The following is a 15430-nucleotide window of genomic DNA, read 5'->3' on the forward strand; positions in this document are numbered from 1 at the left end:
GATATCTGTGGTGAGATGGCCATTGATATCTTTGTAATGTGACCTCATTGTCGTGGTGTACCAGTGTAAAGGACAGCTCTGATCTAAGCGCATTAATGTTAGCGTGAAATTTTAGAAGGCTAGTTAGGTCCCCTTGCCATATACAAAAAATATCGTCTATGTATCTATACCAGGTACGTGCATGTAGTTGGAAGATAGGGTCAGCGTACACGTGTTCTTTCTCAAAGGTACTCGATAGTAAGCAGTATGATATCGAATGAGCATTTGTTTAAGATTTTTTGAGAAGTTGCGCAATACTTTTCATTCTGTGAAAATAAGGTTGGGCGAAGATTGGAGATTTCCTTAAGAAAATCCGTGATATTGACATCATTCCACATAACAGTATCCTATGCACATTCGATGTAAACAGCTTGTACACATCAATCACTCACGATAAGGGTATCGAGGCGGTATCTTTAACACTAAATGAGGCCAACGTAGACAGGGGCATCCAGGAACTATGCTTGGATCTATTAAATTTAGTACTCAGAGAAAATTACTTCCTATTCGGAGATGATTTTTTCGTGCAGACATGTGGTACCGCCATGGGGTCAAATGTGGCCCCAGCCTATGCCAATCTATATATGGATCGCTTCGAGAAAGAACACGTGTACGCTGACCCTATCTTCCAACTACACGCACGTACCTGGTATAGATACATAGACGATATTTTTTGTATATGGCAAGGGGACCTAACTAGCCTTCTAAAATTTCACGCTAACATTAATGCGGTTAGATCAGAGCTGTCCTTTACACTGGTACACCACGACAATGAGGTCACATTTTTGGACACTAGAGTACTCAAAGATATCAATGGCCATCTCACCACAGATATCTATACGAAACCGACTGATTGCAACAGCCTGCTGTTATACAACAGCTGTCATCCCAAATCCATCAAAAACAGCCTTCCCAGATCACAATTTAAAAGGGTTACTAGAATTGTTTCTGACCCCCCAACCAGGGAGACCAGAATACAGGAGATGGCACAGAAATTTGAAGCCCGCAACTATCCTACGAATCTCCTTGAGATAGAATCCTCTTGAGCTATTAGTGATCTTAACGACGGGACAGTCAGTACACTAAAAAACCCGAGGCTCCCTTTTGTACATAATCACCACCCCACTATGCACAAAATACATAATCTCATCCGGGGACATTGGCCCCTCCTCCACAAGGCCTATCCCAGCATACCTATCTTCAAAGATCCCCCACTAATGTGCACTAGACGAGCCAAAAATATACGAGATAGGGTGGTAAGAGCTGACTTAGGGTCACATAAATCATCACTCACTAGGACCCTCACTAACCAAAAAAGAACGGGCACCTTTCCTTGCTTGAGTTGCATGTGTTGCCCGAACATTATCAAAGGGAATGAAGTAGTCCACCCACGAACCGGGAAATCATATCCCATTAGAGAGTTTTACACCTGTGCAACAAGCTTTGTAGTCTACATTATTAAGTGCCCTTGTGGGTTATTGTACGTGGGGGAGACCACGCAGGCAATAAGGGATCGCATATCCAGCCACAAATCTACGATCCGACGCAAGAAATTATGGCTACCCCTGCCAGCACATTTCAAGGAGGCGAGACATAATATTGCCCAGCTTAGGTTCCAAATAGTTGAGAGAGTACCACGCCCGAGAAGGGGAGGCAATCACATCCAACTTTTAAAACAGAGGGAGACATATTGGATCTACACTTTGGACACCCTCCACCCAAGGGGATTAAATCGTGAAATTGATTGGCTAACATGAGTATACCTTGTTTTTTCCTAGACGAACTGACCCACTGCACTTATAGCCTCTACCGTGCGCACTATCTAGACGGTAAGATTCATACCCCCCGATTCCTCCACCAGTACTCAATATTTATTTGTCCTACCCATTTTTACTAGTTTATTTTACTTTATACCCCTATCCTAGTTCTAGAATTATCCCCGTCTTTATTATTATTTTTTTAGGATTTATTTATCAAACTTTAGTTTCATTCATTGGTCATCCCCAGAGTTTTTCTTTTTTCATTTTCTTTATTTCTTTTCTTTATTTCCTTTATTTTCTTTATTTTTTCCCAATTTTCCTTTTTTTTCAAGTTTGGACTCCTACCATTTATATGTATATGCATCTGTATTTATAGTATGTTTCTGCAGTGTTATCGTAAGTTGTACACCTAGTATTATCAATGCCTTATATGGGTCCTTGAAGCACACCAACTGCTTCTTTTTTCCTCCCCAGCCCCTCTTTTCCTCTGGACAAATCCCCCTGTGGTCTCCTCTGCATACGCCAGCTCCAGACATCTGGACACTGACGCTTGAGCCCACAATCGGCACTGCGCATGCACGGGCGCCATCTTACTGTCCCGGCACCACTTTAGCCCCCAGCATGCATTGCGCATGCGCGGGCGCCATCTTGGAGTCCCTACCCTGCCGCTCGAGCGCATTGCCCATGCGCGAGCGCCATGTTGCGGTCTCAGCCGCACAGACGCCGACTTCCTCCTCCATGGTAACACACGCACCGGCTCTATGGGACCTCCCTCCCCTTCCCCTCCATGTATCATGCAGACGTGGACATCCCGGCCCGCATCCGGTCACCTGACCGGTGATAGCCTTATATAGCGCTGCCTGACCAGACATGGCAGCCATTCCTCAGCAAGGACACAGTTTGTGTCTGCTCCTATCACCTGGCTACCAACGCCGGCTCCTCCTCAACCACGTACGCCACCAACGGACCGCTGATGTGAGAGTTCTACCTGCATCCTACAGATAAGTAATATGGGACTCTGAGTACTCTAGTCTAATAGCTCCCCTACTATATTACAGCTGAACTGGTAATCACCACAGCTCCCATTCAAATTGAAACTGGGGACCCATATTGTTGGACCGGGACTGGGCATACATACCGGCAGGTAGTACACCTACTATATATAATTTCATACCACGAGCCGCCCCTATAACCCACTTACCCTAGATATTTATTTCCGCAGTTACTTCTATATACCCTTTACACATGTTGGGAAAATCCTGTGTATTACAGATTGATCATACTGGCAAGTATAACATGGCTCCACGGTACTCCACCTGATACGGACTGAACAGACAAATTTACTCCCATATCTATGTATCTTTCTAGCCATATCTGCACGTACGTCTCGTATCACGACGACTGGCCTGCTACACTGTCTGTAGTAAGAACAATATACTGGCAAGTATACTGTAATCTGTCTCACTCATTATTTACCTATCAAGGACTCAACAGATAACATATTACCGTATGTCCCTACAGCTATTTCCACATGTGTATTCCATTACACGGCAACCAACGGTTCATCATACGGGTATTATTGGCAAATTAGAAGTACGTTGTAACATATTTCTTTGTGCTCCTTACTATAAGACAGTACCATGGTCAGTTGATAGTAATCCTTTCATCATTCTCTCCAGGCCCCTTTATTTTTGGCTGACACCCTCAGCAACACTGCAGTACAGCTATACATAAGGAATCTTCCACCGGGGTATGCTACTATCCTATGATCTTACTCTTACGCACGATATATGTATCTCCTTACTTCCCCATGCCTCTATTTATCGTCCTGATATTATATGCGCCCTGTGTACAAGCATTGGCAACTTGTGTTTTACCTTTACATTGGTTTTGACATGTTTTCCAGATCTGTATATATGTAAATAATCTTGTAGATAGTCATTTATTGCATTGTATATAGTTATTTATTGTCTTTTTCTATTATTTGTTCCAGCAATAGCGTGATCAAGGCCACGAGCTGGCCGAAACGTCGTTTATGCCTATCGCTACACCATTTTACCTTTTTGCCACAATTGTTTCAATAAACTTTTTCACCTGCATCAAAGCAAACTTCGGAATACGAGTGCAGTGATTATATATCGATACGTTCATTGGGACTACTGGTTCCGTTCACTAGCACCGTCACATTCATAACAGTCGAGTGCTAGCCTTCGAATTCTCCTATCTGCTGTTATTGGCGGTAATTCTCATAGCATTAGTTAAACCGCTTACATGCCAATGCCACTCAAGACAGTGGCATTAAGGAATTTCAAAAAAACTGACCATCACATCCAAATATAAACTAAGTGTGAACAGGTGCTAACCTAGAGTCACCTAAAGTCAGTTTTTTTACATTTGTATTCATCAGCCTTCTGACTGAGCACTCCGCCTTTTAGCCACAGGTGTTTTTAATCGCAGCAGGACCACTACCCCTCCACAGAGAGAGTGATTTCAGTCTAAGAGAGAACTCATATTAGGTTTTCATACAGATGAAGATTTATTCTAAGAGAGGAATGGCATTGTTAGGTCCTGGAAACGAGAAACGCTTTAACGTGGTCTCCAGGTACACATGAATTGGCCAATTTATGTGTTAAGCATTCTCAATTTTTCATGTTTCTAGTTCAGTAATGCAATTCAATTTTAATATTTCATATTTGCATGCTATGGCACCACAGAGTGCTGCCTTTTTTGTTTGAGTGGCATTAAGGAGACTGGAAATGGGAGAAAGTGTCCCTTCCAACACCTATCATTACCCCCTACCCATCTCAATGCAATAGCAGGTTGCTGAATACATTGTCATGGCAGGCGAGAGCACACTTGTGGCCCAAGGGCTACAACTTGGAGCCAATCCTGTTCTTGAGCCCCTACATTGGGTGTATATTTATGTAATTGGCAGTGCATCCATTTTAAATTCATAATAAGATATTAAAAATATTATGTTTTGATGTATGAATGTATTGGGTGGAGCTCGCAGTCTCATATCCTGATATATACCATTTAGTATGTAACAATGCTTGTTTTGGAAAATAAGAGATACTTTCGAGCATTCCTATTTATTTCACGTGACCAATTTAGCATTGTAGTATTAGTGATTTTATAGATTATATTATCATAAAGACATCTTAGATTACCTCTGAAATTAGAATAGGAAAGGGAACATGGCAGCTCCTTACTTTTAGGGTCGTAGGTTTGGTCCTGAGAAACAGTAAAATGCATGTTTACACATTATCGCCATTGTTTTCTCCATATTTCTTCAGTGCAGTCATTCAATAAAATTTTTATAGGTTAATTGCTTTTAGTATGTGATTGAGATTAATATGGAAATTATCTTCACTGGAGACAAGGACAGATCTGTGAGCAGCACTGCATTGCTGTTTGGCACTGAGCAAGCAATGGGGAACAAGGAAATGAATACACATCTATACATGTTCCCATCTGATACAATGTTTCCATCTGATATCACCCATTTCTTCTGAATTACCAGATAGGGCAGGGGGCAAACTGATTACAGTGTTGTATGGCAGCACCCTGTGACCCAACAACGCAGTACAATGCTTCACACCTTTACTCTACATCTCTATGTGAAAATAGTCCGGCTAGGTCCCCAATGACTTCTACTATTCATATCTTTTCTGAGAAAAATGTATGTTGCCTTCATTTTGCCGCTGATTTTTTTTTTTGGCTCACAAAATGATTGATTTTATTCTCTAAAATGAGTACAGTTGTTATAGGTGAAGATTCCAGAGGAAAAAAAACATGCTTTATTACATATTAAAGAGCTATAGATTGTAGGATCAGTTAGAAAGTATAAAGCCTACGGAGATGTCACTGACAACCCTGATTAATATTTCAAAATAAAGCGAAAGGGAAAGCAAAGAGAATAAAAGATAAGCTGCACAACCCAGATAGGTTTATGAGTGGCAGTTCATATGGCTTAGTTATAGTTTAATATTTATTAACTGCTTAATGACAAGGGCCTTTGCAATGAGACGCATTATTGAAATCTTATTTTTCTTATTTGTTAGATTCGCCAAAGATTACATCCTTTAGTGTAGCTTTTGGAGGATTATTACAAACATTTGGATTAATTTGGGATTAATTGGGTTGTCCTGTCTTGAAGGGAATCTGTCAGCAGATGGTACCTCATCGGAGAGCAGCCTGATGTAGGCAAAGAGGAGCTGAATCCAACAAGGTATCACTTAGATTACTGGGTGCAGCCGTTCTGACACAATCAGAGCTTTTAGATTTAGAAGGAAGCAGAGCTGAGGAAGCTAGCCCCGCCCACACCAGGCTCTCCATGTACAAAGTCCATAGACAGGTTCCTTTCAAAGAAGAGGGCGTGTTCTGACTCACGCGACCAACTAGTCACAGCTCTGATACGCTACTGGTGCTAAAACAATCATTGTAAGCAGATGAAACTTGATAAGAGAGGCATCACTGATATCTGTGTTGTAATCCCTACAGCATGCTGTATTCAGCTTACATAGCAAAAGCCTGTTGACAGTTTACCTTTAAGCTACAAGTCTGTAGTCACTTTATAGGGCTACAGACTTGTAAATCTGCACATCACCCGCGCTGCGCATTGTGAGAATTCTCTATTGCTGGCACCGGGAGCAGGCGGTCATGTGACCGCAAGTATGCGATTTGCATACTTCCGGACACATTCCTACTAGACTTGTTCAGCCTCAGGCAATACACTTGCAGTGAGCGAGGCCGTACACATCTATTCGGCATGTTAATGAATGTATGCAAATCGCATACTTGCGGCCACGCACCTGGCACCAGCACCGTAGAGTGTTAGGATTCACAAGTCTGCAGTCACATAGCCTAATGCTGGACAACTCCTTTAAAATATTTTGCGCTTCTGGGGATAAAAAAGAAAATGCAATGAACAAAGAGTTAAAACAACTCTCTTCCCCAAAAATTAAACCGGACTATACATTTCTAAAACATAATCAAATACTTAATGTACTCCTATCTGGTGTTATAGCATCTATCTTACAGATCACCAACTTGGTGGCATGGTGTGAGATGGACCAGTGGCAATGACAAGTGTTGGGTCCATCCCCTGGAAGAAAACAGGTAGGAGACAAATGGATCAAACATTTCATGTTGCTCCCTCGACCTCTAGAGTGGCCACATTAGAAGAGTAGAACACACGGCACCAATCTGACAAACAGAGGCAATGGCACAAATTGACTATACATGACAAATTATGCATTAATGTCAGGGATGGACGGTGACTTTAAAGTCATTATGTGACCATTAATATTAAGTTTAGAACGTTTTCTTCAAACCATAAAAATTGGATTTTAATCTGTAAATTTTATTTTGCACGGATTTCTTGTTTGATACTTTTCTCTGTATTTTTGGTAAAATACCTTTTTTCTTCTTGAATATACCATTATCATAGAATAATTTATAATTGAATAAAAGAGAGAAAATAGCATATGGACGGCACTGTCCCAACTAAATCCATAATCTTCAGGAAAGCCGGTACTAGAAAGCTATATCATGTCAGCAACATCCATGGCAAAAAAGATATCGGGTGCAAAACCATGAAATAACATATGTGTCCCAGGTAGCAAAAGAAAAAAGCAGGATGCACTCACCAATCTTCAAAGTAGCAAATTTTATTGAGTCTTCACAATTAAAACTTCATGGCCGGGGAGAAGAAAAGGAGCTCGTGCGAGCAGGGGAGACGACGGCCGTTTCGCGCGGTCGTTGCGCGAAACGGCTGTCGTCTCCCCTGCTCGCACGAGCTCCTTTTCTTCTCCCCGGCCATGAAGTTTTAATTGTGAAGACTCAATAAAATTTGCTACTTTGAAGATTGGTGAGTGCATCCTGCTTTTTTCTTTTGCTACCTGGGACACATAATTTATAATTGAGTATTTTACGAAAACTTATAGATTTTCTTTTATTGAGCACCTAACATTCACAATATACGCTGAGCATGTGAGAGGACTAATTTACAAAAGCAAAGCGTCCAAATGAATACTGTGAAAAAAAAACCATACAGGCTCCTTTTGGTCAAACATATGTCAGAAGAATGTTCTATAGAATAACATATGAGGCTGACTATCTAATACTATAGAAAAGCGGATACATAGAATCCTTTTTTCAACAATGAATTTAAATGTGGTGTGAAATAGGCTTTATTTATCCGACCTCTAATTATCACCAGAGGAGAAACATGATGTAACCTCTTCACGCTGCATGGACGCTCACTGAGCACTTGGCAGACAAACAAAATCAGAATATCTCTGGAGTTTTAGGTTGTAGCTGACAGCGTGGATCCACATGTGTAACCCTACCAGGCAACATGCTGTTGCCAAACCACTGCGCTCTGAAAAATGTCAGCCCTTGTCTATCCAGTGTGTGAATGAGATGAGCGTTGATGAAGTAGTTGAACATCTCTTAGATGTTACTGTACATGAAAGTCCTCTCTTCAGCACAATTACTTAAACTCTAAATAAGCTTAAGATTCTAAATCGATATTTATAGTGATTTGTGCTTTGCTTTTTTGGTACAGATTTCCAAATCTCCACCCTGTCCCCTCTCTACTTGCGCTGCTTGCTAGGCTGTGTGCACACGTTCAGGATTTTTCATGTTTTTTCGGCGGTTTTCCGCTATAAAAAGCGATAAAACCGCTAAAAAAAATCGCAGCGCTTCAGCACACATAGGAATGCATTGATCCGCTTGATGTGCGGTTGGTACCCAGGGTGGAGGAGAGCAGACTCTACTCCACGGACTGAGCACCATATCCCTGTTAAAAAAAAGAATTAAAATAAAAAATAAGGATATGCTTACCTTCCGATGGCCCCCAGAGTCCTCTCACCTCTCAGTGGTGCACGGGGCGGTTTCCGTTCCCAGGGATGCATTGCGCGAAGGACCTGGGATGGCGTCATGGTCCCAAAGGTCCTTCGCGCAAAGCATCCCAGAAGCCACCGCATGCACCGCTGAGGAGATTGGGGGCCGTCGGAAGGTGAGAATAACCATTTTTTTTATTTTTTTCATTATTTTTAACATTAGATCTTTTTACTATTGATGTTGCATAGGCAGCATAAATAGTAAAAAGTTGGTCACACTTGTCAAACACTATGTTGGACAAGTGTGACCAACCTGTCAATCAGTTTTCCAAGCGATGCTACAGATCGCTTGGAAAATGCTAGCATTCTGCAAGCTAATTACGCTTGTAAAACGCTAGTGTTTAGCAGGAATACGCATGCCAATTCCGTATGCGCATTTCCCGCGGCAGGTAGTTCCGGAATTGGTGTGGAAATTTCCACGGCAATTCCGGACGTGTGCACATAGCCTTTCACTTATACACGTGGTAGAGTAGCAAGTGGCGTCAGCAGAGAAGAGCCAGGGAGGAGAATGCTTCCAGCCAGTATGTATGCATGGCCGGGCTCAGGCACTGTCAGTGCGCACATGCCAGCTGTTATTAGTCAGCAATGCCAAGGGTAGACTGCCTCGCTTCATTTGCTTACAAACAAAAGTTATTTTCCCAGGTACTGTACCATCAACAGATACAGTACTAGTATGATTTTAATAAGGACTAAGACCCTTAAATCACTGTATAGCTAGTTTAAAGGGAATCTGTCACCCTAAAATTTGCCTATAAGCTAAGGTCACCAGCATCAGGGGCTTATCTACAGCATTCTACAATGCTGTAGATAAGCCCCGGATGAAAATTGCAAGATAAGAAAAACAAGTTATATTATACTCACCCAGGGGCGGTCCCAGTGTGGTGTGGTCCGATGGCGGTTGTGGTCCAGGTCCGGTGCCTCCCATCTTCATACGATGACGTCCTCTTCTTTTTTTCCTGCCGCGGCTCCTGCGCAGGCATATTTAGTCTGTCCTGTTGAGGGCAGAGCAAAGTACTGCAGTGCGCAGGTACCGGGAAAGGTCAGAGAGGCCCAGAGCCTGCGCGCTGCAGTACTTTGCTCTGCCCTCAACAGGGCAGACAAAGTATTCCTGCACAGGAGCTGCGGCAGGAAGAAAAGAACCGGACCGCCCCTGGATGAGTATAATATAACCTGTTTTTCTTATTTTTGGGTGCCAGATTCCCTTTAAACTGCATTTTGGAGGTGAATGATTCCCATGTCACATGCTTGCTACCTGCAGTCAGCACTCAGTGGAGTTTAGGAGCTTATTTTATATTGTAATATGTTAAAGGGATTGTCTTAAAGAGGACTTGTCACTTACAACAAATGAGTTAAATAACTTGTAAAACTCTCCCCTGATTCTGCTTCTTTTTTTCTTGGTTTGCACTGAAGAGATAATCATATTTGTTGCCTTTGGGGCACAATACATGAACTCTTTGATTGTTAAGCAACAGGATTTTTATTCTGAAGTTTTCTTTGGGGATATGCTCATTCACCAAAAACTACTACAGAAAGATTGACTTAGAACCATAGGGGGCTTCAGTATAGAATCATAGAATGTTATAGTTGGAAGGACCTCCAGGGTCATCTGGTACAACCTCCTGCTCAATGCAGGATTCACTAAATCATCCCAGACAGATGTCTGTCCAGCGTCTGTTTGAAGACTTCCATTAAAGAAGAACTCACCACCCCTCGTGGCAGCCTGTTCTACTCATTTATCACCCTCACTGTATCACAACAAACTAAAACAAAACTCCACTAAAACCTTAAATCTTTACTAAATATAATTATTAATAAAACGCACCCAAGATTAATCAAGTAAATATTAGCTGCAAGTCCAAAAAATCCCTTACTCAAGACACAGTAAATAAACTGATAGCAGGGATAGGTGGACAGAATATGTGGAGGCATACGGTCACCCTAATATTTATCATACCTAACCATGAAGGTTGGCACCCTAGAAAATATAACAGTGGCACCCCTGCTCAATGAAGACTGAGCCTTAAGTAGTTCCTATATTTGAAATTAATCTCTAATAAACATGTGATATCAGAAAGGGACAATTGATAAAAACAATTTGGCACTTATAAATATAAGGTTGCTATGCAAACATTCATACATAAGGTCACCCTAGGAAAATATTGCACTATTTACTCATCCATGGCTATTGTAACCAATTAGTGATGCACAACTTAATAATAATGCACACAATAAAATTAAATAATAATAATAGTGACCACAATCATCTTATTTAATTGTATTTAATTAAGTCTTGCATCATTAATTTTTTGGATTGAATGAGCCTTAAACAGCATGATGGAGCAGTGGTGTTCCACTCTGAGCATTGTTTACATCGGATCACAGATAGCAAGGTATTATTATATTCAACTCTCGATGACCTACATGCAAATATATAAACGGCCTAGGAGGGGTTTATCCATCTGACATTCCCTTTAAGATAAAACTGGTTTTCAATCAATGTTCTGTCTCCGCCATCTAATATTGTTACCCTGATTATCTGTTTGCGTAATTGCAGGTTTCTCAGTATGGATGTTCATATCTTTATTTGTTTTTAGTGCTTTGGCTCCCTCTAGCGGTCAGAGTTATGTTGGCAGTTCAATCTTGTTTTTGTATTATCCATGTCTGATTCTCCTCCTCCTTTGCAATGCATTATGGTAGCTCAGCCTCCATTTCCCTCTATTTTTCCTTTCACTTTCTTCGGTTTGCCTTCAAGGAAAGACGCTTCACTTCATCCCCCTTGCGATTGCATTGCCGGTATGTCTTTATGCTTCCTATAGATATTTCTGCTCTATATTAGCTTAGTTTAACCAGTCGTACTCCTAGTTTAGTCACTAGCTTTCTAAATGTTATGCATAATGTATATCATGTGTATTATGTATCTGTTCTATGCCATGCACTGATTCTATGTATATCATTGTTCACAGTTTCACCGCATCAATATACCACTACGTTTAATAAAGCACAGACTCAACCACAGTCTCCTTATTGGACCCCGGTATAGCGGTTTAGCTGACTTTATAGCTACGTATGAGCCTGCCTCAGCTAGTGAGGACAGAACAGTGAAACGGCAGCCATCCAACTAGTGGGATTCAAGTCACCGGCTACTCAGAGACTAAATACAGCTACAGCAATCTCTGCACAGCCAAGCACTTTCACAAGACACCATGTCTCACAAATCGCATAGGACAAGATCTGTTACTTCCGTCTCCTCAAAGACAACATCCATCAGCAGCGCTGTCGCCATTGCCGGCGCAAATGCTGAAGCTGCCAAAATACGAGCGAGCTTTGCTGACCGAGAGATGCAACTTAAATTAGAAAAAGCACGCCTAGATGACGAAGAGAGAAGGTCGCGCTTAGAGAGAGCCAATCAAGAGAGAAGGTTGCAGTTAGAAAAAGCACGCATAGATGATGAGAGAGCCGATCAAGAGAGACGGTTGCAGTTAGAAAAAGCACGCATAGATGATGAGAGAGCCGATCAAGAGAGAAGGTCGCAGTTAGAGAAGGCACGTGTGGATGCCGCCTTAGAAAGCCTAGTAGCAAAAAGGGAAGCTGCCGCAGCCCTCGCCGAAGCAGAATCGCTAGAAGCCGCGCAAAATCCCAAGCTGCATAGCCAAAGCAGTACGTCGAGTCTGGAGTTTCCACTGCAAGACTCACCACAACGCACATCTAAGTATGTTAATGACCTTCCTGATCCAAACTATAACCCTGAACCAGTACCAAAACCAGAATATGACACCTCCAGCGAAGTGAGCGAGAGTCGTCACGAGGCTCAGGACAGAAACAAACTCGAAAACGTGAGACAAAACAACTCTGCTAATGACTACCTTGCCCCTCATCAGGTAACCAACGTGGATCACCCTGCTGATGCACCGTACATCAGGCCGAAGCAATACGACACCGGCTGGTGCCACCATGAAGACACTAACAGGTACGAACGCACCTCACATCACTATCAGGGCGACCCATCACCAGCAGTGTTGAGCATTCTGATACCGCAAGTATCGGGTATCGGCCGATACTTGCGGTATCGGAATTCCGATACCGAGATCCGATACTTTTGTGGTATCGGGTATCGGTATCGGATCAATAGGGATGTGTAAAATAAAGAATTAAAATAAAAAATATTGATATGCTCACCTCTCCGGCGGCCCCTGGACATCACCCTGGTAACCGGCCGGCTTCTTTGTTTAAAATGAGCGCCTTCAGGACCTGCGAATGACGTTGCGGCTTCTGATTGGTCGTGTGCCGCCCATGTGACCGGCACGCGACCAATCAGAAGCCGCGACGTCATTCTCATTCACAAAACTCCTAATTCTAGGAATTAAGGACCTGCGAATGACGTCGCGGCTTCTGATTGGTCGCGTGCCGGTCACATGGGCGGCACGCGACCAATCAGAAGCCATGACGTCATTCGCAGGTCCTGAAGGCGCTCATTTTAAACAAAGAAGCTGGCCGGTTACCAGCGTGAAGTCCAGGGGCCGCCGGAGAGGTGAGCATTAGGGTTGAGCGAAACGGGTCGAACATTTTCAAAAGTCGCCGACTTTTGGCTAAGTCGGGGTTTCATGAAACCCGATCCGACCCCTGTGCGGGGTCGGCCATGCGGTACGCGACTTTCGCGCCAAAGTCGCGTTTCAATGACGCGAAAAGCGCCATTTCTCAGCCAATGAAGGTAAACGCAGAGTGTGGGCAGCGTGATGACATAGGTCCTGGTCCCCACCATCTTAGAGAAGGGCATTGCAGTGATTGGCTTGCTGTCTGCGACGTCACAGGGGCTATAAAGAGGCGTTCCCGCCGACCGCCATCTTACTGCTGCTGATCTGAGCTTAGGGAGAGGTTGCTGCCGCTTTGTCAGAAGCAGGGATAGCGTTAGGCAGGGTCCATTAACCACAAAACCGCTTGTGCTGCAGCGATTTGCACTGTCCAACACCACCCTCGGTGTGCAGGGACAGTGGAATTTTTTTTTTTTTTTTTTTTCCCCTCAGCGCTGTAGCTCATTGGGCTGCCCTAGAAGGCTCCCTGATAGCTGCATTGCTGTGTGTACGCCGCTGTGCAAACCAACTGCTTTTTTCAAAGCACAAATCCTCTTGTTCCTTCCTTTCTGCACAGCTATCTTTTTTGTTTGTCCACACTTTTTATTTCATTTGTGCATCAGTCCACTCCTTATTGCTGCCTGCCATACCTGGCTGAGATTACTGCAGGCAGGGAGATAGTAGCTGCCTGCCATACCTGGCTGAGATTACTGCAGGCAGGGAGATAGTAATTGTAGGACATTCCCTGTTTTTTTTTTTTTTTTTTTTTTGGTGGGAGATTAAGATTGGCAATTTGGCATTTCTGCTAGAGTGCCATCCCTGTGTGTGCCATCTCTCTCACATAGTGGGCCATAGAAAGCCTTTTCATTTTTCTGTATTTTTTTTTGTGGGGTGTATAAATTCTCCCTGATAAAAATACAGTGGGAGATTAATATTGGCCTTTGGGCTTGTGTGCCAGTCCTGAGTGTGCCATCTCTCTCACAAATAGTGGGCCATAGAAAGCCTATTTTATTTTTTTTTGGGTTTTATAAATTCTCCCTGAAAAAAAGGGAGATTAATATTGGCCTCTGGGCTTCTGTGCCAGTCCTGAGCGTGCCATCTGTGCCAGTCCTGAGCGTCCCATCTCTCTCACAAATAGTGGGCCATAGAAAGCCTATTTAATTTTTTTTTTGGTTTTATAAATTTTCCCTGAAAAAAGGGAGATTAATATTGGCCTCTGGGCTTGTGTGCCAGTTGTGAGCGTGCCATCTGTGCCAGTCCTGAGCGTGCCATCTCTCTCACAAATAGTGGGCCATAGAAAGCCTATTTAATTTTTTTTTTGGTTTTATAAATTTTCCCTGAAAAAAGGGAGATTAATATTGGCCTCTGGGCTTGTGTGCCAGTTGTGAGCGTGCCATCTGTGCCAGTCCTGAGCGTGCCATCTCTCTCACAAATAGTGGGCCATAGAAAGCCTATTTAAATATTTTTTTGGTTTTATAAATTCTCCCAGAAAAAAAGGGAGATTAATATTGGCCTCTGGGCTTCTGTGCCAGTTGTGAGCGTGCCATCTGTGCCAGTCCTGAGCGTGCCATCTCTCTCACAAATAGTGGGCCATAGAAAGCCTATTTAAATATTTTTTTGGTTTTATAAATTCTCCCAGAAAAAAAGGGAGATTAATATTGGCCTCTGGGCTTCTGTGCCAGTCCTGAGCGTGCCATCTGTGCCAGTCCTGAGCGTCCCATCTCTCTCACAAATAGTGGGCCATAGAAAGCCTATTTTATTTTTTTTTTGGGTTTCAGAAATTCTCCCTGGAAAAAAAAAGGGAGATTAATATTGCCCTTTGGGCTTGTGTGCCAGTACTAAGCGTTCCATCTCTCTCTCTCTCTCAGTCAGTGGGCCATAGAACGCATATTTTTGGTTTTATTTGTTTTCTAAATTCTCCCTGAAAAAATCATTTTATTTTATTTGGTTTCTAAATTCTTCCTGATAAAATCATATTTTTTTTATTATTTTTTTTTCTAAAGTCTCCCTGAAAAAAAAAAAAAAAAAAACAACCAAAAAAAACAGTGGGAGATTAATATTGGCCTTTCTGCTTGTGTGCCAGTCTTGACTCCTGGGTGCGTCATCTCTCAGTCAGTGGGCCATAGAACGCCTATTTTTGGTTTTATTTGTTTTA

At 42.6% G+C, this 15430-nt stretch overlaps 1 protein-coding gene across 1 annotated transcript in view; it reads right to left on the reverse strand.

Moving 5' to 3' along the window:
* Window positions 1-15430, reverse strand: part of FGF14 (fibroblast growth factor 14) — a 760334-nt gene that overhangs the window by 537830 nt on the left and 207074 nt on the right. The gene's annotated exons all lie outside the window — the stretch shown is intronic.

The sequence above is a fragment of the Ranitomeya imitator genome, chromosome 3, assembly GCF_032444005.1.
Source record: "Ranitomeya imitator isolate aRanImi1 chromosome 3, aRanImi1.pri, whole genome shotgun sequence".
Taxonomy (NCBI): Eukaryota; Metazoa; Chordata; class Amphibia; order Anura; family Dendrobatidae; genus Ranitomeya; species Ranitomeya imitator.